At 39.0% G+C, this 21,097-nt stretch overlaps 1 protein-coding gene across 16 annotated transcripts in view; it reads left to right on the forward strand.

Annotated features, from left to right (window-relative positions):
* Nucleotides 1-10,918: 10,918 nt before the first annotated feature.
* Nucleotides 10,919-21,097, forward strand: part of tou (toutatis) — a 144,884-nt gene continuing 134,705 nt past the window's right edge. For 10 of the 16 annotated variants that reach the window (XM_067355145.1, XM_067355139.1, XM_012372066.2 and 7 more), the window contains exon 1: nt 10,920-11,934. The gene's annotated coding sequence lies outside the window, so the exon portion shown is untranslated. Of the gene's footprint in view, nt 11,935-15,085; nt 15,968-21,097 lie in introns of those variants that run through there. The other 6 variants (XM_067355133.1, XM_067355140.1, XM_067355141.1 and 3 more) reach the window with 2 other exon arrangements.

Raw genomic sequence — 21,097 nt, forward strand, 5'->3', positions numbered from 1 at the left:
GTGCACATTTATTGCAAAAAAGTAACTGAAAAGTAACGACTCGTTACTTTTTGAGTAACTATAACTGTAACATGTTACTTTTTAGAATCGGTAACTTGTAACTGTAACTAGTTGTTTTTTCAATAATAAGAACTGTAACTTTAACTAGATACTTTTACAAAATAACTTTCCCAACCCTAATTAACAATAAGCTTTAACTCAAATGCTTAATAAAATTAAATATTTCAAATTAATTAGAAGTTTTAATTAAATATATTGTACAGATATTTATTAATATTTTATTGATATTTTATTGATAAATATATTAATTAAATTCATAGATTCATGGATTTATGCGTAGATGTTTAACTTTAAAAAGAGTGATATGTTTTAAATTTAAATGTTTTACAACAAACATTTATAGAATGTATATAAAATGTATACAAAATTATATGTATATAAAAAATTAAATAATAAATCTTAAAAAGTACCTAATCAAATGTATGCAAAAAATATACAAAAGAATTATTTTTCTTCTCCTTCTTCGTGAAATTAATTTAAAGTAATATGATAATAATAATAATAATCTATTAAAATAGTTGTCGATAACAGATAATATTAGTTAAAAAAACAATTCAAGTGTAGTAATTTTTTATAAAATATATAATGTTAATAAAAATATTCTAAAAAATTCATAAATAAAAAAGTTTATAAGATTATATTTTATAAGATTATATCTCTCTCTTATAAACTTTTTAAATTGTGTAAATCATACACAGCTGCTAAATTTATAATAAATCGATAAAACAGCTAATTGTGTGACACAATATTTATCAATTGAGTCTAATATAGCTCACGCTCTTTCCGACTCACGCTTCTATATTATCTTCCATTGCTGCGAGCAAAAAACAGGATGAAAATACTCATTGCTAGATAACGCCACAAGTCTCTTTACGCACGTTGAATATTGAATTTAAAAGAAAAAAAAATTATTTAAATTTAATTTTAAATAATCAAATAAAATAATCAAATTTAAATTTAAATAATTAAAATAATTTAGATTTCAAAGAAGAAAAATTCCATCTATTCACTACTTTTTATGTCTGTTTAACAATTCAAATCAAATTCTTTTACTCTCTGATGCACAAAATCCACAAAAAAATTATTAATGAAATTCCGTGACGACTAATTGTCCAGATAAGATCAGTTTTCTAAAATATCAGGGATGTAAGTTCATTATAATAGATCAATTTTTCATCTTAGAATAATTTTGAAAACGTACCAAAAGTGCAAAACAATTCCTAACCATTATAATCAACATATTAATACACATTATACACGCATATGTTTAGTGCGAATTGAATCTATTATTCGTCACTTGTTATTGCTTGCATTACATGCTATAGTAAGCATGTTTTTGCACAGATTCTGTTCTACATTTACACAGCACATTATGACATACTTGCTTGGAAATAATCGCTATTACAAATCTGTTCCCATTTTTATGCCCCGGCAATCACATAATTTAACAAGTAATACAATTACTCCATATAAAGAATTGCAATAAACAACTTGGTGCGCATTGTTTAATTTAAATCATTAAATTTTTTAAATTTTTTCTATGCTTTTCATTAAAATTTAGTCTTTACGGCTTAAATCGATATCATACTTCGATTATGCGCGTAACCGGCAGTGTTCCTCCGCAATGATATTATGTAACACTATATATAACGTTTCTAAAGGTATTCATCACCGAGATGATATCCCGCACGTCGCATACGGAATTTCTCTTTCGTTTATCCGCGGCGGATTTTCGCCGTGATCTCCTCGCCACACGACTATGAAGATCATTTTTACGCGGCTCGCGTGATTCCAGGTCTGCCGCATCTTCGATTCGAGCTGGTTATAGCTTCGCTTGCGTGCGAAGTGAGCCTTCGCACACATATAAAGAAAAAGAAAGAGGGAGAGAAAGAAAGAGATTCCTCCACGCTTGTGCAGCGTACACAATACACACCCTGATATATACTGATGTACCAGCGCGCAAGCATAGCACACACACACACACACACACACACACATACACACACGCGCGCCTGTTCTCTCTCGCTCTCTATGTGGGGACGACGACGAAGGCGTATGTAACGCGCACGGGTCCAAGTATATAATACACAACTATATATCCTTCTGTCCCGCAGCTACTCTCCCTCGACCCTGTCGCCTCTTCACGGCTCCACTCTTCGTTCGTTTCCTTGGCTCCACCGGCTTTCCCCTCGTCCCACCGGTATCCCACCCAGCCCCTTTTCGCGGCCCTCCTCACCGCCGCCGCCGCCGCCGCCGCCGCCAGCACGATCTAAACGAGATGACTCGCCGTGAGGACAGGACGGCACACCGAAGAAAACGGAGAACGGGAGGAAGGGAAGGCAGAGTGCGACGGTGATGAGGGGTCGGTCGGCAGGGGACGAGGGTATCAGAGACCGTCCGAAGGAGAAGGAAGAAGACGGCCCTCCGGCCCTCGCGTAGCACAAAGAGATCCGCGCGCGCGGCCTCCTCTGAAGCCCCGATCTATACGCGGCGACCGACCGTTCTTCCTCGCTTCGCAAAATCGTTTTGCACTGGCTGTAAATTGCGAGCGCCGCGCCGCATCGCCCGCTTCCGCCGCTCTTCCGCCGAGTTGGAAATCGGGGCGACGCGCGAGACGGGGAAAGGGAAGCAGCGCTTGCATTAGGACATCCTACGGTCATACGTCGATACGTATTTCCTCGAGGGAATGACGGGGACTCGCGTTATTTCGAGCGATGGAAACGGGCGAGTACGGGCGAGCGGAGACAGGCTCGTTCGTGGGCGCACGAAAATTAATAGTTTCACGTTCCGCGTAGATGAGTCCCGTCTTTCGGTTTCAGAAAGGATTAAATTCATGAAAAATGAAACAGTAAGATATTACGGGCGACATTTCCACCTCAATGGAAAATACGCGGAAATTACAAATTCTTTGTCGCATGTATGGCGCGTATCCAGCATTTTTCGCAAAATGCGCTTCGTATAAGTGTACAATTTGTTGTGAATTGTGATATATGATGTTCGTAGCGTCGTACTTAGCAATAGCACAATTGCTAACGTGGCCGATGCAAATTTATCTCGCCGGCTGGCAGCGGCGCCCAATTTTCATCGCGAAATCTACAGTAGTCGGTCGCGTTTATATTACGGAACGTATAAAAAATCGCAGCCGCTTGCGCGTCGCATGCACGTTTCGGGAGGCATGGATAAAGTAGATGTTACTTCGCACTGCCGCCGTAGAACCCGAGGGAAGGAAATTCACTTCACCGGGCGCAATAGAGCCGAAGGAGAAAACGTAGACATTTCTATTTTCACGAAACAGATTATTCACGATTAAACTCGCTGGCATGATTCCGGCGAAAATACGGTGGATTATACAATATTTCTTTGCGCTGCATTAATCAGCTCTCCTCGTATGCAAGTTTCCAGTAGGTTTGCAATATTGACACCGAACATCGATGTTTGTCGAAGCGATATTAAAGGAAAATTCGATGCTATATTTCACGCCGGAAGTATTGATGAGACTATATTTACAAATATAATGTGTTAAATATATTTAGACTAAATAAAATTTAAAAACTTTTATTTCAAATTTAATATCGAATATTTTTAAGGTTGAGTAAAATATAATCGGAATAGATGATATTGATAGAGTTTGATGACACCGTTGTATCGTTGACGTTAATATCTCGACTTGTTAAATAAATTCACTTTAGTAGCACTATTTTGCTATATAAGGTTTTTACGTGAAAAAGGCACTTCGCGAAATCGGTAAGAGGAAGAGGAAATGGCATCGCGCGAGTACGAACTGCCGATATCGCGATCATGATCGATGGAGAATGTCTTTGGACCTATTGCCGCTTTCTCGCAACAGCTTACTCTCGACGCTCTCGACTAATGAACAGATTAACGTTATCTTCTAAGATAAATGAATTACGCAAATGAACGATGCCTCTGCGTTCGCAATGCGGTCTTTGTGTCTTTATTTAAAGAATAATTGCGAATGTCTTACACCGGCATTATGAAAATCGTTTCTTTGGAATCTTCAGCAATAATATTAGCGAAATACTCAATTTGTTTAAAAAAATAAGTATTATTTTCCTAATAAAGTATTTCAAAGTAATTTCAAAGTAATTAATGTATTAATGTTTGAAAGCAGTTAGAAAGCAAAATGTATGTATTCTATATATGTATACCTGTATGTATAATTTGTATATACATTCCAACAAAAATTAATTATTAAGAGGCTATTTAACTTGTCTAAGACAGATTAGTCTAAAGTTTTCCTATTGCAAACAAGCCATCACTACCATCCCCGTTTGTTTATGAAATATGTAACGTAATCTTGCGCAAATGTAGTGAATTAACTACGGATATCCGCCGCTCGCTAGGTAGTAGGATTTCTGACAAAAGACATGAGTTATAGCGAGCGAGGAACGTCCCGCACAACATTCTGGCAGACATCTCGCAGATGTTTCTGCGGCGATCACGCGACACAGGAAATTCACGTACCCGGTGAGAAGAGAGAGACAGAGAGAAACCGACCTCTGTACAGGTGTGTAAGAAATTTTTCGCGTCTCGCTCTATGATAAATGTGAAAAGCATAAGGATGTTGTGTGTTTGTTTTGGAAGTAAAGTAGTTTTTCATCCATGAGAAATTAAATACGATGTTTAAATTGGCATCACCATTAAGAATCATTTACATAAATTAAAAAGTGATTAATAGAGTCGGCGATAAGGAAGCGTAAAAGCAAAACAACTTCGAAATCGGCGAAATCATATATAACCACCGATCAACGTCTCATCCACTTATTAAGCGCGAACGGTGAACGACATCGCGGCAAACGAGTTTCACGCCGGTGAGAAGAAAGTCCGGTGCTATAATTTCCCGTCTTTCTTTTTTTATCCGTGCCGTGCGATTCGCCGTCATGTCTTTCACGCTGCCAATTGGGTCGCGTCGAGCTGCGAAACCGTGCGCTCGATGCGGAAAAACGACGGAGCCGTGCGACCACAGCTAGCGCACTTCTCCCGGTCGTCGGCTCGCAGCAGGTGCTTCCCTGGAGACACCGCGCAATCGCCGGTAAAAAAAATCACGCAAAAGATACCAGAGAGAGAGAGAGAGAGAGAGAGAAAGAGAGAGAAAGAGGGAGAGGGAGAGAAAGAGAGAAAGAACGTTCGTTAGGCTTTCACGAGTTAAGTTATATTGGTGGCCAGCAACGCTGCCGGGCATTGCGTACGATCTCCGACGCGTATCACATCACCGTTGAATGACGACGACGACGCGCCTTTTTTCCTTCTCCTCCGCTTCCCCGCTACCGTGCCGCCTGTCTCCTCGCGATCCACCTTTCTCCTTTCCCAGCCCTATTCCTTGCCTCCGCGTCCCAACCCTCTCGTACAGCGTCTCTCGTTTCCTCTCTCTGTCTCGCCAGCGCCCGTTCCTCGCAGCTCTCTCACGATCCGTCTCTTTTTTTTCCTCGCACACCGTGCGGTTCCCGAGCTACACTGTGCAACCGAACGAGAACTACAGCTCTCTTTCTCCAGATGGGAGAAACAGCCTGATGCTCTTTCTCGACGCGTACGATAAAATAGGGAGCTCTCATAAGCACGGAGAAACAATTTCCTTCGAACCGGCTCGATTCTTGAAATTTGCGGATGCCCAATTTCCTCCTTACTCTTTGCTCGCCTGATATCTCCAAAGTTAAGAAACAGTATTTTTATTATCCTAGCATAACAAAAAAACTATCCACAAATTCTGATACTAACTTCGTAATTTTCTCTAGCTAAAAAAATAATCTTGTCAATTTGAGAATTTCCATCGATTATCGGATCTAAATCTGATTTTTAATTCTCTATCACGATAGATAAATGAAATGCGCATGCATCTAAGCGAGAAACATAAATATGGAGTATTGTGCCATAATAAGCAACTTTCACGATAAGTTTATTGACGCCGCTTAGACTTTAAGAAGCGGAATGTTCTTTGCGTGCATGTAGAGAAGGCAGGAAGATTGTACTTAAGTGCGCTGGACGTGTCCCGGATGCACTCTCGCCTAGTTACGACGTTATACGCATCTCGTGCACTCACGTAATTAATAGCGATAAATATTTAACAAGAATCTATCACACAGGGGTCGCCGTTCAACGAACTATCCGCGCGCTACGTAAAGGAGACACCCGTTAGGTAGTCGAGTCGCGCGGTCCGCGCGAGCTATTCGTAGGCCAATTAACGTAGTTACAGAGGAGTAGAGTTCGCCAGCGGCAAAGGTTTTATTACGATTACGACGGGAAAGTAACGAGGTAGCTGTATCGACCTTATCGCGAACCCGGTATCCGCCGCGCTCATCGAAATAGTCCACTTACTTTACGGGTCACCGAAATACGCCGAGGGAGTTCGTCTTGCTGTTCTCCTAAAAGATGTTAGCTAACGAGGAAACGGTAAAAAACCCTAATGGTCATGATTAGACTCAGCAAATTATAATATAATTCTAGCGCTTGGTTTAAAATTTTTGCACATTAAGTCCGCGACGCAACAATGCGCGCAGGAAGTTCGTAATTCTCACTGTGCTTAGCTAATGAGCACCAACAAAATTGGATGTCATTATAATAACACAATATATAACAATATAAATAAATATCATAAACGTCAATAGCAGTCACATGATCATGGACACAAGTGATATTAATAATATTCATAATATTATTACCTATTTATTTGCTTAGAGTCCCGTAATCCATGATACGCAAATAATTTCGCGAATTAATATTGGTGTTTAATCGTTCGCAGTAATTACTCCAGACTATATAATATTTGTACAAAATTAAAAGTGTCTTGGCATTTATTCTTTGCTTGAGATTTTATCACGTTCGTCTATATAGGTGCTCTGTTATCTTTACAGTATATTTCGATTATACTCAGCGATTTACAATCAGCATTTATTTCTATAAAATAAGAAAATATTTAATCTCTAGTCGTGTTATAATAAGAATATTATGTTTATTTAAGAAAGCGAAAAAGCGTGATAATCATCATCACTAACACTCGATCGCGAATAACTGTATTATTATGTAAGAAAAAAAAGAAAGGACAATTTGTCGGAAGTATAATGATAATACTTTCAACATTGCGCAGCGGAAAGGTCGAGGCAAAAGCGAAATCGGCAGTGACATAAGTTATAATGTACACTCGACGGTGTAACATACAATCAGTGCAAATATTTAGGAATGGTTTCACTTTCTTCTTCGTATATAGTCCACATTTTATCGTCAAGAAAAATTTATTGTGTGTGCAGCACGATGTATGTAAAAAAAAAAAAAAAATAAAAATTATTTACATGTAGTTACTACACAACAAACGGCGATGTTAACAAAAAAGCGCGAAAACTCATTCAACACTCTCGAACAGTCATGTAAATTTGTCTAAAAATGTAACAACAAACCTACAATAGCTCAATTAACTTTAATAACGTAATTTTTAAATATGTAATTTAATAAATATATAAAAAGAAAAAAGAAATAATTATAAGTGATAAAAAATTACTAAAAATATTGTTTCAGAAATAATTGTAACTTTTGCAACGTTGTACTTTGTATATAGCGAATGCTAAAGTAACTTTCAAAACAATTATAAATTTGGCATATTTTCTCTAAACCTTCCGTTGTCATTTATCGTATATGCAACAAAGCATTAACATTTACCGCATTTGTAATTATTGTAAATGCTCTCTATTCAAAAAGATCTGTCATCAATCAACAGAAAATGGATAATCAAGCATCTATATCATTAACGCCTACACAATCATCCGAACAACCTAATTGGATAAAAAACGAGAGACTTTGTCACTAGGTAATTGCAGCATTAATTAACGACTTTTTGGAGTACATTTGATATTTCTCTGGAGAAGATTTAATTTCGATTTTTGCATCATAACAAGTTTTTATGCCCTATTCTGTTCTGATTCGAAATAATTTCGTTTACATTAAACAACTTTGTTTTTGTATTTATCTTACTGTTCATCGATGAAATAAATATAAAATAAACATTTAAAGTTATCATTTTTAGAGATATTTTTTTACAATTTATTTCCATAGAATTTTCTCTTCTATATATATGTTTAGATAATTTATATTATATTAAAATTTTGCAATTTAAAAGTAATAAATTAGATATATATGACTTGTGTCAATTTTTGAATATTTTTCGTCATTAAAACAAAGAAAAAGTAATTTAGTATTTTATTATTCACTCGTAAAAATGCAAATTGCGGACGAGAGTGTAACTATCGAAACATGGTTATTATGTGATAAATATGAACAAATTAAACTGACTGACAAATTAAACAGATAATATCAATATTTTGCGTAATCATACAAGAATAATAAATGAATTAACTCACCGGTCGTTGTACTCTATCTAAGCACCACTTAAGTTGTACCTGAAAAAATTAATAAATATTTCAATTATTATAAATTGTCATACATATGTAACAAATTGAGTGGATAATTACTTCAAACTTTTTATAAATATTCAATAAATGTTTTAAATATTTTTGCAAACATTGTACAATAAATATTTCATAAATACATATTGTACACATGTATTATCAAAATTATGCACATATTTGAATAGTAAATAAGTAATTGTACTCACTAGCTAGAGTATTGTAGGTTATTTTCGCTGCAGAATCCGCCGTAGGTTGCTCTATTCTTATGAAGAATCGATACCGGAAACTTGTACTTCTTGTTAGTTACGCGCACTACGGCATGAAAATCACACGGATTCACGACGCGAATTTGCCAAGCCACGGTGGACGAAACGTAAACACGAAATAAAACACTCTGTGTCGCAACGCGTTCACGCATATAATTGTAGCTGACACTGTATACGCACTCAGAACGAGTAAAACAAACGACGACTATTTGGTGGTCGCACGGATCACGCGAATAAACACGAATACGCACGCAATAACAACTTTGTTTAACTTGATCTAATTCAGATCGCGCCGAGTTTTTAGCGCTACACTTAACGAAAATTATATGGCAAATGGCGTCCTCATGACACCGGAATTCCTACTCACTCAGATCGATTTCAATCCATGCCACATCCATCTTAATTGCTAACACTCGCTATTAATAATATGCTCTGACAATCGCCCGTTACTTGAATCGTCACTCCCGACAAAAATTCGCACTTGTTATACACTTTTGGTGAGTAAAATACACGTTCAGTCGCAAAGCGTTCCCGCTTTACATCCCAACCGACAAAGTAAAAAACTATTAGGTGTCCGAAAGGTGGCGCGTATGGTATCGATCATCGATATATTCAACGGCAGGCACACCATCCCCCGCTCTGATATAGCATTATATGATTGGCTGCATTGATTATGTTCTTTTCTTTGAAAAATATTACTAAATGCTTATGTCATATTAAGTACACATAAGGTGCAACTTAAATGAACAGATCTAATTGCTACGATATAATTGGTTTGTCGATTCGATCATTTGAACATTTTTCAAGTTGCAACACTGCTTATACTTTGAATTGCAGTCAATTAAAATCAGAACGCGTCGTAATACTTATAAGTAATACAATTCATCTCGTGTTTTTTGCGTTTCTTGCTATCTGAAAAAGTGAATCTCCCGCAAAAGTATCGCAAATGTCTCTCATAAATGATCAAACGTTCGTTATAACACGTATATAGCATACAAACGCTATACATATCAATATCGAGATTTCGGTAAGAACGATCCATTTTTTACGTGCTTGAAATCAATCGCCATCTTAGTACTTTGTTATTCTCCACAAAAGCGAAAGTGTAATTGCTGCACGATCATCGCCAGGTATTCTCATGTATGTACATATGTCATTATGTGATTAATTGGCTAGCTGTGTCGATATTTTTGTGCATTATTATTATCCAAATATTTTTACTGTTAGTATTACGTTTCATTTAATCTCATTCGTTAGTCACATATACATTACACCTACACGTCTATATAAAACATCATTCTGGATTACGAATCTTGTCATTAAAATGAATAGAATTTTGCATCAAAATAACGAGATGGCAAAATATTTAAAGCCGAATTCGTGATTATGCATATTACTGTACTTTGCTGAGCTCTAATAGGATATCGTAAATATGGTAGCATACTTAAAACTGCAAATTAATTTTCGTCAGTGTTTATTTCAAACATTTGAATAGAGAATCGACTTCCGCTTTTAATACAAAGATCCATTTCATTGGTTATGCATGTACATCACATATACATCGAGCGTTTCAATGCGAAACTCAGTGCACGCTTCGACGAACCAATTTTTTTTTCGAACGTACTCTATTTCCGCGGTCGCGAGCGTGGGACACGTCGCGATGCGACGAGACGCGACGCGGACGTCGAAACCGATCGGAATATTACTCCGCAGCGAACTTTTGCCAAACGTCGTGGCAACGACACACCGACTCCCCCATTCGCCCTCCCCGCCAACCCCTCGCCCGTTGTAACGACGGCGACGACGATGACGACAACGGGTCGGGGGACGCGTAACGCGTCAGTACGACGATCGCATCGGTGTGTATCGATGGACACCCGTTAGATGGTGTAGAAAGGGGGAGAGACGGTGGGCCAGGTGGTCCGTCGGTGCGAATATCCATTATAGATTCGGCGGAGTGTAGCTGTCGCACGATCCTACCCGTACCCGCGCGGCTTTTCGGCGCGCGTATATATGTGTCGGTAGTGCGTGTATTCCGGTTCCGTGGTACATATTCCGGTGGGGCTGAAGAGCACACGCGCGTTATTACGATAGTGTGCGTACGAGAAACGCGCGCGCACACCACGATCTGTGCATCAGTGGGCGGCCGTTTAGTTTACGAGGGCGCCAGCTTCGTTGCTCGCGGCGCCACCGGTTCACTCCGCCATCGGCACCCGCGACGTTCGGACGTGTTGATCGAGAGACGTGTGACCGCGCACGGCCTCCCCGGTGACTTTGGGCGGACAAGTGCGAGCGTGACGACGACAGTTGAGAACATTATAAATATCGCGTCGCACGTGAAGCGCAAATACGGGAAAACGACGGTTGTGTCGTGTGATGTTCACTGCAGTGCGTCGAAAGTGCGCGTAAGATAGAGAGAGAGAGAGAGAGCCCGACGCGCGAAGACAGAGAGACAATACGCATCGATTATCCTTTGTGTGATCCATCCGTTCGTTCATCGGAACGCCGCGGTAACGCGACGTGTCATGCCGAGAAGGAGCGACGAAACGGAGTAGTGAAAGAGAAAAGGAGACGAAGTGCGCAGACAGTGCGAGAGCGTGGTTCTTGCGTTTTCTCCTTCTCTGTCTCTCTTACTTGTCGCGGAGATTCATCGGTCGCCGCGGCTCGTGTTACCTGAGCCCGTGAACGTCCCCCTCGCCGCGAGAGCTGCAAAGTTCCCCCTCGATAATCTTTCTTCTTCGTGACTTAGCCTGCAGTCGTCGACGAGTGACAAGCAGCCGCCTCGTGACAACGTTCGTGTCAAGGCACATACGTTGGACGAGACACAGTTCGCGCTCGGTCGCAGGCATAACGGTGTTTTCGGAGTAACGCGTGACGCGAAGAAGCATGAGGTTGTTCGCGAAATAGCGACGTCCGAGAATAGGAAGAGACTCGCGCTGCTCGTCGCGCGATCAGACGGACGACGCGACGCAATTCGACCTGACGTTTCCTTTTCGGCCGGCGAAGTGGAATTTCGCAGAGTGAGAGAACCGCCGACTGTGATGCCCACCGACAACGAGCTCTTGTGAAATCGCGGAAGGTGACACGGCGCGTTTGTGCGTTGAGGAGTAAACGGCCCGGCGACCTCGCGGAAGCAAGGAGAGTGGAAAGAAGAGACTGGCGAGTGCTGTTTTGAAGGAGTTCTTCTCGTTTCGGTGAGTACAAAGTGATTTTTTTATCTCTCGCTTATTTTAATGATATACATCGTCTCATGTGTCTCGTATATTTCATCATCGATAGATTTCGAAAAGAAAACATTGTTTAAAGTTTTTAAGTTGAGAAAAATGCATGGTAATTATGAGAATGACACGATGTTTCTGTCAACATAGCGATATCAGTCATGCGCTAGCCTTTCTTCTTACAAAACAAATGAGTGCTTGTCGCTCGGATGCATCATGGTATATGAAGACGTGAAGGTACGAACGAATGCACGCACTGCGAGTGAAATATGTATGTTTGCATTTTCCTCATAGCGCATGCATTCGGTCGTCCATTACGCATTCATACGCTAGTAAACGAAAAGTACTCGTGTGTTTTCTAGAAAAAGAAGAGCGGGGCATTATTTTCATTTCTCCTTCCTCTCTTTCGTGTGCCTCAGACGTTTCAGTTTTTGATTGTACGTCGCTTAACTTTAACCTTGTTCTTGATCATTATAAGCCAAGATACAAAACATATTTTGTAAACCGCAATAAATCGCATTATTCAATACTTTCCAATCAAACGATATAATGAATTTTTGAAAAATAATTCCATTAATAATGTCTCGAATTTTAGTATTTATTACAACATAAATACTTTATAATTTGCGGATTTACTTAGCTTGATGTATTCTAATTTTGTGCTTTTAAAGTTGTAATCTGTATAACAAAGTAAGATTGAATGAAGTGTAATTTCTATTATAATTCGTTTTAGCGTTAAGCAATATTTAATTAAAGGGAGCCCAAAAATCCATAGTCGCAATATTGACATCGAATGATTTTGTTAATGTTACCACAGATTATTTCACGCGTCCTTCTAGAAGGCTCGTCCTCGAGCAACGTGCGCAGCGTGGAAGCGAGGCGAGTAATTAGATGTGTCGCGCGAGAAACGCGTTCGTTAGCAATCGCGATCGAGTTCCGCCGCGCTCGCTGAAATTTTTTCTGCTTTTTCTCACCGCGTACGCGAATTGTGACTACAAGAAAAAAATCGAAAAAAGAACTCGTCTCGAGAACTCGAAGAAACAATCTGTAATTTATGTGGAAACGCATAAATCGCGTAACTGTCCTCCGTGTGGAATATCGACTCCGATTAATGCTTTTTCGCGCTTACGTAACTCACGAGTGTTACGTGCAGCAAAGTGTGTTACGGAAGCCTGACATTACCGAATTATTATGCACCTGTATGCTGCTGTAGCGCGAATCTGAAATAGTCTGAAGGGCAAAGGTTTTCTCGCTTAAATATAACACGTTACTGCGGATCGTCACAGCTATCGTTGCAGACTTAATTATTATAATTGCAATGATTGACGTATACAATTTAGAATGGATATATAAAACATATTTTTAAAGATTTAAAAACACTGCATTTTTATATATTTCTTTCATTGTTTTTGCAAGACAATTATTTTTGTTAAAAATTTTATTAAATTTATATTATCAATTTTAACTGTCGAAATGTGCGATTTTGCGTGTCATCAATAATAATTTTGCCCCAGAAGTTAGAACCGAATGTTGTCGAGTACAAAGTAGAGTAAACAGGCATTCAAATTTATTACCCCAGCCATGAGAAAGGGTCGGCATAAATACTGATCACAAGGGGTGCGTCACAGGGATAAATGTTGATTTTTCAGAACTTGAAGTTAATTATTTCTGCCTTCCAGCGAAAGTATAATATTAAAGAACAATTTTTTTTATATATATATGATTGAAGAATCGACAAATATTTTTGGACGAAACTTTTCTGCATGATCTCCTGATAATTAAGAGCTGAATTTTAAGATTTATCTGTTTTCATCCAAGTTTGTTTCTGCAGCGTCGAATCGCGAAAAAAAAAAAAAAAAAAAAGAGAGTGGAATCGTCTAGTGTGCAATCTCGTACGATGGATGCGTCGACTCTCTCGTTGTTCTCGGAGCGAATTAAACCGGCAAAATCGAGAGCCGCCATTGGTAACGGATCTACTTCAGTTTCGCGAGCGGCTTCCTCGCAGTGTTTTACCGTTAACGACCTAAATCAGGCAGCGAGCAGCGAGAGATGCACACCGTTTCATGAGCCACACGAGGGCATTTCTTGCGACAGTCGAGAAGTTGTGGCTAGCTCTTCTTCTAATTTCATCTTTCCGCGTTTTTCCAGCGTATAGCGCGAGAGTATTTTGATATACATAAAAAAGAATTTGAAGACGCCTCTGAAACGGTGCTTGGAAACGAATGCTTGGTAAAAGTTGCTCTGTTCTCGCTACAATTATTAAAGAAAAAACGCTTGATTCTTCCTAGCGCTTAATTGCAATAAAACAGCCAACTTTTCCACACATTTGTGTTGATATCATATTTTATACTCTTCTCACATTTAATCGCAATTACGTATGTGTATGTTATTACAATTATGTATTATATATATGTTTAAATAATGAACAAATAATTGTATTTACCAGCTAGATATTACAGTTTGCTCCAGCCGTTGCAGATTCCACCTTAGACTCCATCAGATTTTACTGAAAAATCAATGAATGTCGAAAACCGACATTTAATGTTAATTACGCGAATATATTAAATAAAGCTTAACAGTTTACTTTTGAAAATCATGTATTCTCGGTTTTGTAGATAGATACTTAAATTATACTAAAAATGTATATATAAAAACGCGAAAGAGATAAAACGTCCGTATTCAAATTTTAAATTGGCATATTTTATTTGAATAATTATGACAGACACGAATGAAATGTCCTAAAATTTACAGAACAGTATAATATATGAATAATAACACAAAATCGTCACGTATATTTTTACAAATTTTATTGTGAAAACTATTTCTCTTCATTTTTAAATTGTATATTAATTTATGAATCTTTCTTTTTAAATAAATATTATACATATTTGTTTTTAACGAAATACTTGCAAACACTCAAACTTGGAGTAACGTTCTACAATTTATTATATCACATATTTAATACACAATAATGTTCATTCGGATACTCTATCTTTTATACATAAGTTTATACATATATCTATCTAAATTTTTATAAATAACTTTGAATAAAACGTTATTATTCCGCGCAGCTTGTTAAAAGCTGTGTAAGTAAAGTCTGATTTTCATCGCGATATTCCAGTCGTTGTACAATATCTCAAAGAGACACGGACGTCGGCCAACTTCATGCGGTACTACCTATACCTATACCTATACGCGGTCTACCTATCGCGACCCATCTAGTCGAAATATTTCGATGCTATGCGCACTGTCCTCTCGGCCGCCATGACAGTTAATACGACGCATCGGTACGGAATGCAGAGCACGGAATGTTTCGTGATTAATCGGGTATTTTATCCATTAAAAGTACGCATCGAGTGCAAATTTTTGTCGGGAGTGCCGATTAAAGTGACGGGCGATTGCTGAAACGTATTATTTATTGCGAGTGTTCGCGATTAATGGCGCTTCGCCGATAGCTGCACCGTGTATTGAAACCGGTACAATTTCAGTACAGATTTTATGTCACAGATACGCGAATCCAATGATTCCTATATCCTCTCAATAGAATTGCGATTGGCGCGCGGTGTATTTCGTATTAGTATGTCGAAAATTTAGTTCGGCGAAATCGTCAGGCAAAACATAAGCATCTATTGTTGTGTGCGTGTTCGTACGCCATGACCTACGCGTGACCGCTTAGATAGGCGTCGCTCGTTCGTTCGTTCGGAGTGTGTTGCAGTGCTCCACGGATCGTCGAATATATATGCAAGGTGACAACAAGCGGCTAAAAGTTGTGCGCGAACGCGTCATGACAAGGCGCGTTTTATCTCGAGTGTGTTTACGTTTCGTGTATTGCTGTAAAGCAAATCCGGTGAATTCGTGGAAAGTAAAAACGAAATGTGCAGAGTATTTAATGCGGATAACTTTGTAAATGGTTTTCCGTTATTCATAGATTATTTGATGAAGTTGGGCACAGAGAGTCTAAGATGGAATTAGCAATGAATGGAGCAACAATTGCAGCAGCTCTCAATCGGTGAGTACAATTGTTCATTATTTAAATATGTATGTAATTGTACTAACATGTACTTACTATAATTACAATTATGTACACAAATTAAATGGGCAAATTAAATTAAATGGGAAACAGCGAAATATCTTTCACCGGAAATTAAGCACTAGTTTACAAGTTTGAATTTCGCAAACAGTTCTAGAATGCGACACTGTTTATCATTGTTTATCTACATAAGCAATAATAGTTTACGTCTATGACATGATCTATGTAGACGATGCATAATCCATGAACCGTGCGTGAACTGTACATACTCCTATTCAGTTGTGGATTTAGCTTAACGCAGGAGAAGCATACCGCTGCGGTTTGATCGATGATACCACACGTCTCGCTTGGCGATGAGTCGCATCCGCGCATCCTTGTTGCCCGTCCGATCGATGTTTGTGTTGATCGAGTCGTAACCGGTATCGCGAATCGTTCGCCGAGAGACTCGCGGTGTTCGCTTGCGAATTCTTTTTTTCGTATGCCACACGATGACGTTATGATACCGATTTAATCTTGCCGCGCGCAGCGGCGCCGACGATTGTGATTTCTGTAAGTCGTTAAATCGTCCGGTTTGAATACGAGTACTCTTTTAAACTCGGCAAAAGTGAAGAAATTGAATTACAATAGAGAAACTTTATGATAGAAAATTAATGCATGTAATGGAAAAAATAATTTTGCTCGTGAAACACTTGGCGAACGCAGATAATTCACACAATACGACGTTTGTTTTGGCCGGCCGGAATATTTGTCGAGTGAACGCATCGTCCGCGACAGTCCTCAGCCACTATTAAATTCGATCTTCTTTTTGTTTTTGCGACGTGGGAAGGTCACGTTTTATCGCATCGGAGAAATATATGGAGCCGCGCACACAAGCCGAGCATTTTTATCGTTGATAGGTGCGCCTTAGTGGTGATTAAGCGGTCGATAACGCGACAGAAGGCCGCGCGCGCGACTATAATCTCTCATTCAGTTGCGGTTCCGTTTTAGCGAAATTGCGTTCGCATCGTAATCTCGCACAGCGACGACTCGCTCTGCAGTACACGATGAACTGATAAACGATCGAGTATTAATTGAATATCATAACGTCTGATGATCGATGATTCTTTGTATACCGATAACTTTCTACGTCGAATATGTTGCCAAATTTTGGAAAGTATACAAATTTCACAATATTAGCGTAGTTCGACCATTACAAAATTATACACAAGCGCATAACGACACAATTAGGCAATTGCTCGACAGCTGACTGATAGTGCAATTACTTTAGATACGCCAAGCGTAAATGTTATCATTCAATCGTTATTGATATTACTTTGCTCATAAATCATCCTCTATAGCTGTTGATCGATTTGCCGTGTTATAAGAAATATGTTTTAATCTAATTATATGAAAAAGACTGGTTAAATAAATTATTTTTTAAGGATTACAATAATAAAGCTTCTGATTCCAAATAAAAAATCTGAAATCGTAAATTTACGCGGATACATAACAGGTCATAGCCACGGAGCTGTTTAAAACGCGTAGTTCAAACGGCCCATTTCATGCAACGCGGTCGATCGTCTCACGAAATCGAAACGTGACTAATCGCTGAAGGCGAAGAACGCCATGGCGAACGGCGCGTACAACGCAGCTGATATTATCGGCACTGTGAAAACCGGCTACGTGTAACGTACGTGCGTTAGCATTTGCGAGCGACGACAAAGAGACTTACCTAGAGCCGGACCGACATCAAATGCTACGTTTGTTCGGTCGATTGCACGCGATTTAGCCTCTAAATGGATTAATTGTTTATCAAATAATTCTCTATTGTTATCTTATAATGTTAGGTGATAGAATAAAATTAATTGACTATTGACTTTAGCTGCTAAAGTTTTCAAAAGCAAGAAAATAATCTCTATATTTGTGATAATAAAAAAGCGAGATTTCTAATATCGAACAATTAATTCACTTAAATCATATCGCTTATAATTCTGGTTTATAAATTGGAGAAATATACAAAAATATGAAATATTTTATTTTGAAGAAAAAGTGCAATTTATGAAATATTATTATCTCTCTAAATATCAATAAATTGTCTTAATATCCATCAGTAGCTATCTAATGCTATATCATAAATATATCCAAAACCTGTTCTCTCAATAACATACGTGTATGTGTTAGCGTTTCGCACGATCGATATCGACTGTTGCACTCGATTAGCTTACTGCGCGCGCGATATCCACCGAATCTCGTGACCAGCCGGCGTAATCTGTACACCGCAATTAGCATACATGAATAAAGAAACCATGAATCCGACGAGTCTACTAGCCAGCATGTCGTGAATGAATACGTATTTATGATTTGACTCATTTTATTAACTCTCATATCGGATAGAAGCGTCGGTGAACGATCACGTTCTTGAATAAGACTTTCAAAATAAGGCTTAGTCATAATATTCATAATTGATAATTTACATTTTTTTTTCATATTTAATATAAATGACAGAAGTTTCTTTTTAGATTTATTAAATAATGCTAATAATAATGTAACTTTTAAAAAATGGGCAGTTTGAGACCAGTTTTTCAAAATTATCCTGAAGATATTGAGGAGAGTAAAATAAAGAATTTCTCGAGCGTATCTTCATTACAGAATCCGGCAACCGTTCATTACGCTCTATAAATTCAACGATATTATGACGGTCGTCGTGCGCGCTTTTTCGACAATGTTTTCCGCTTATCGGATGATTTTCAAATATCATTATAGCTAACGTACTGGGAAACCGTTAAAGAATCTGGACACACATAACATTTACATTTAGATCACTCATCATTTATTACAGAGTGATGGATTACACCTATTTTTAATGATTTTGAATTATTACAATGATTAAATAATAGTTTTATGATGAAGTCTTCGACAAATAAAACTTTGTTGAATTCATGTTTGTTTATTTTTGATTACGAGGCGAGGCATTACAAAATTGTACGCGTTTTATGAAGCGCAGTAATTTCAAAACGGATCGTCGATCAGTAGCGTCTGCTCGTCTAAAATTACATTAATTATGGCAGAAAACAAGAAACACAACCTCGATATATTCACGACTGAACAACTGAATTTATGATGCGATTGTGACTTTATAATGCTGTTTAATTAATAACGAAAGGTCGAACGGTTACGTAATTGTAATACAACTAGTGTATAATTGTTGATATCTTAAACATATTAATTATTTACTTGAGTTTTCGTAATATGTACCGTTTCGAAAATAGGGCTCCGGGGTAAATATTTAGAAAATTCATATATAATCGGAGTGCAACAGAATTTCATTCGAAATGTATGCACGTGCGAAATGAAATATATTTTGAAAAAAATTATTGGTTAATCGAACAAGAGAAATCTGAAATTTATAGAAAATGAGTAAGAAGTACTAATTGTAAGTTCATAACTGTAACGGGATAATTATAACAGTATCAAGAAAGACGCTCTTTCGTCTTTCCAGCGTGTTCGGTAAATTGATCGGAGTTATTGTGCACGGCGAGCAGAGACCGCTGCTCGTAGGTACCGCCTTTGGATGATTTTTAGTCCCTTATTACGAGACCCTGTTCGCTCGGTCACGCAACGCCGTCCGTATCGTGGGAGTCCCGGACTCGTCCGCGCGCGCGGAGACGAGCGAGAGGAATAAAACACCGTGATGCGAAGAGGGGGCAGGGAGAGGGGGACCGAGGATAGAGGACGAGAGGATCGTGTCGCCGCGATGGCCCGCGACGCGTTTTCGACGGAAATCGATCCGGAAAACGTTGCCGTTCGCGTCGTCGTCGTCGTCGTCGTCGTCGTGCGAGACGCCGCTACGTGCTCGCTCGATCTTTCCCGAGCGTTGCTTTCCCCGCGCTATCTCTCGCGCAGCCTTCGCCGTTACACGGAGAGAAGGGGAGCGAGAACAAGAAGGGCTCTCTCGCCTTCGCTCGCTCTCCCTCGCTCGTCGCCTCCCGCTCCTTGCCGCTCCGTTCTCAAGGGACGACGACGGGGCGAGTTCCCGAAATAATCGTGCGTATCGATCTCCGCGCGACCCGTACAGGGTGAATTTATTCTCGTGCACGGGGTGAACGGTGAAGAGTGAGAGGGGGAGGGGGGCAGAAGGACGGAGCGAGCGAACGAGCGTGCTTCGTTACTTAATCGCTTCGTGTTCGAAACGAGGGCCATCGCAACGGCCATGAACGTTGTTGGGCCTGTCGCCGCGTGCATTTTTTTTCACGCTCGAACGGACGCGGGACGCGTAAGCGACGCGAGAAGCAGCGAAAACTATCAATAACGTTTGATAGGAACCCGATGAGCACGGACGGGTGAATTAAAATGTTGAGATATCGTTATTCTATCATTTTTTAGATCAATAAACATTTTATTGTTTCTATAATTATCTTTTTTCCAAAATTATAATAAGAGCTAACGTGTAAGTCTCGCAACAATGAGCCTCTTTTAACAAATTTCTTTATTAAATTTCAAAAATTCCATGACTTCTGAAATGGATTTGTCGCAACACTTCAGGCAAGGCATTGTAAGCTTTATCGCGCGATTGTCTCGACCGGACAGCACATGAAAGGTTCGTCGTCGTGACCATTTCCGTATGGCTATCGTGGTTGCGAGCGTGCGGAATTTTTCTGCGTCAGCTGCATCGAAATTAATAGCGCGAGTGATTAGTATGCTCTGTCAAAAGTATGATTGAGTCACTCCTAATATTAAGCGCGAACAAAAATGTTCACACTTAATATCAAAAGCCGATTTACTTTAAAAATAAAAATTATCTAAATCATTGTTAGCAAACACGTGTCAGAGACGATATAAAATATTTATCGTACTTGATTTTCAAACGGTCGCAATTAATTATCGAAATATTTGCGAAAATGGAGTTGAAAATTATAAAAGTAGTTGTGAAAAAAGGTTTTTGTGGATATATGTTGTGGCCGTAGCTTTTAATTATATAGAATGTAAATAGGGACATGTTCTGCCCAGGTATATGCCCAGGTTTTATTTGCTGAAAGAGAGACGTGTCAAAAATCGTAAAAATGAGTATTCGAGGGACTTCGTGATTCGTTTCGACGTTCGAGAAACTCCTGCTTTTAAACGCAGTTTTTT

Source organism: Linepithema humile, chromosome 5 (genome assembly GCF_040581485.1).
Source record: "Linepithema humile isolate Giens D197 chromosome 5, Lhum_UNIL_v1.0, whole genome shotgun sequence".
In the NCBI taxonomy this organism is placed as follows: domain Eukaryota; kingdom Metazoa; phylum Arthropoda; class Insecta; order Hymenoptera; family Formicidae; genus Linepithema; species Linepithema humile.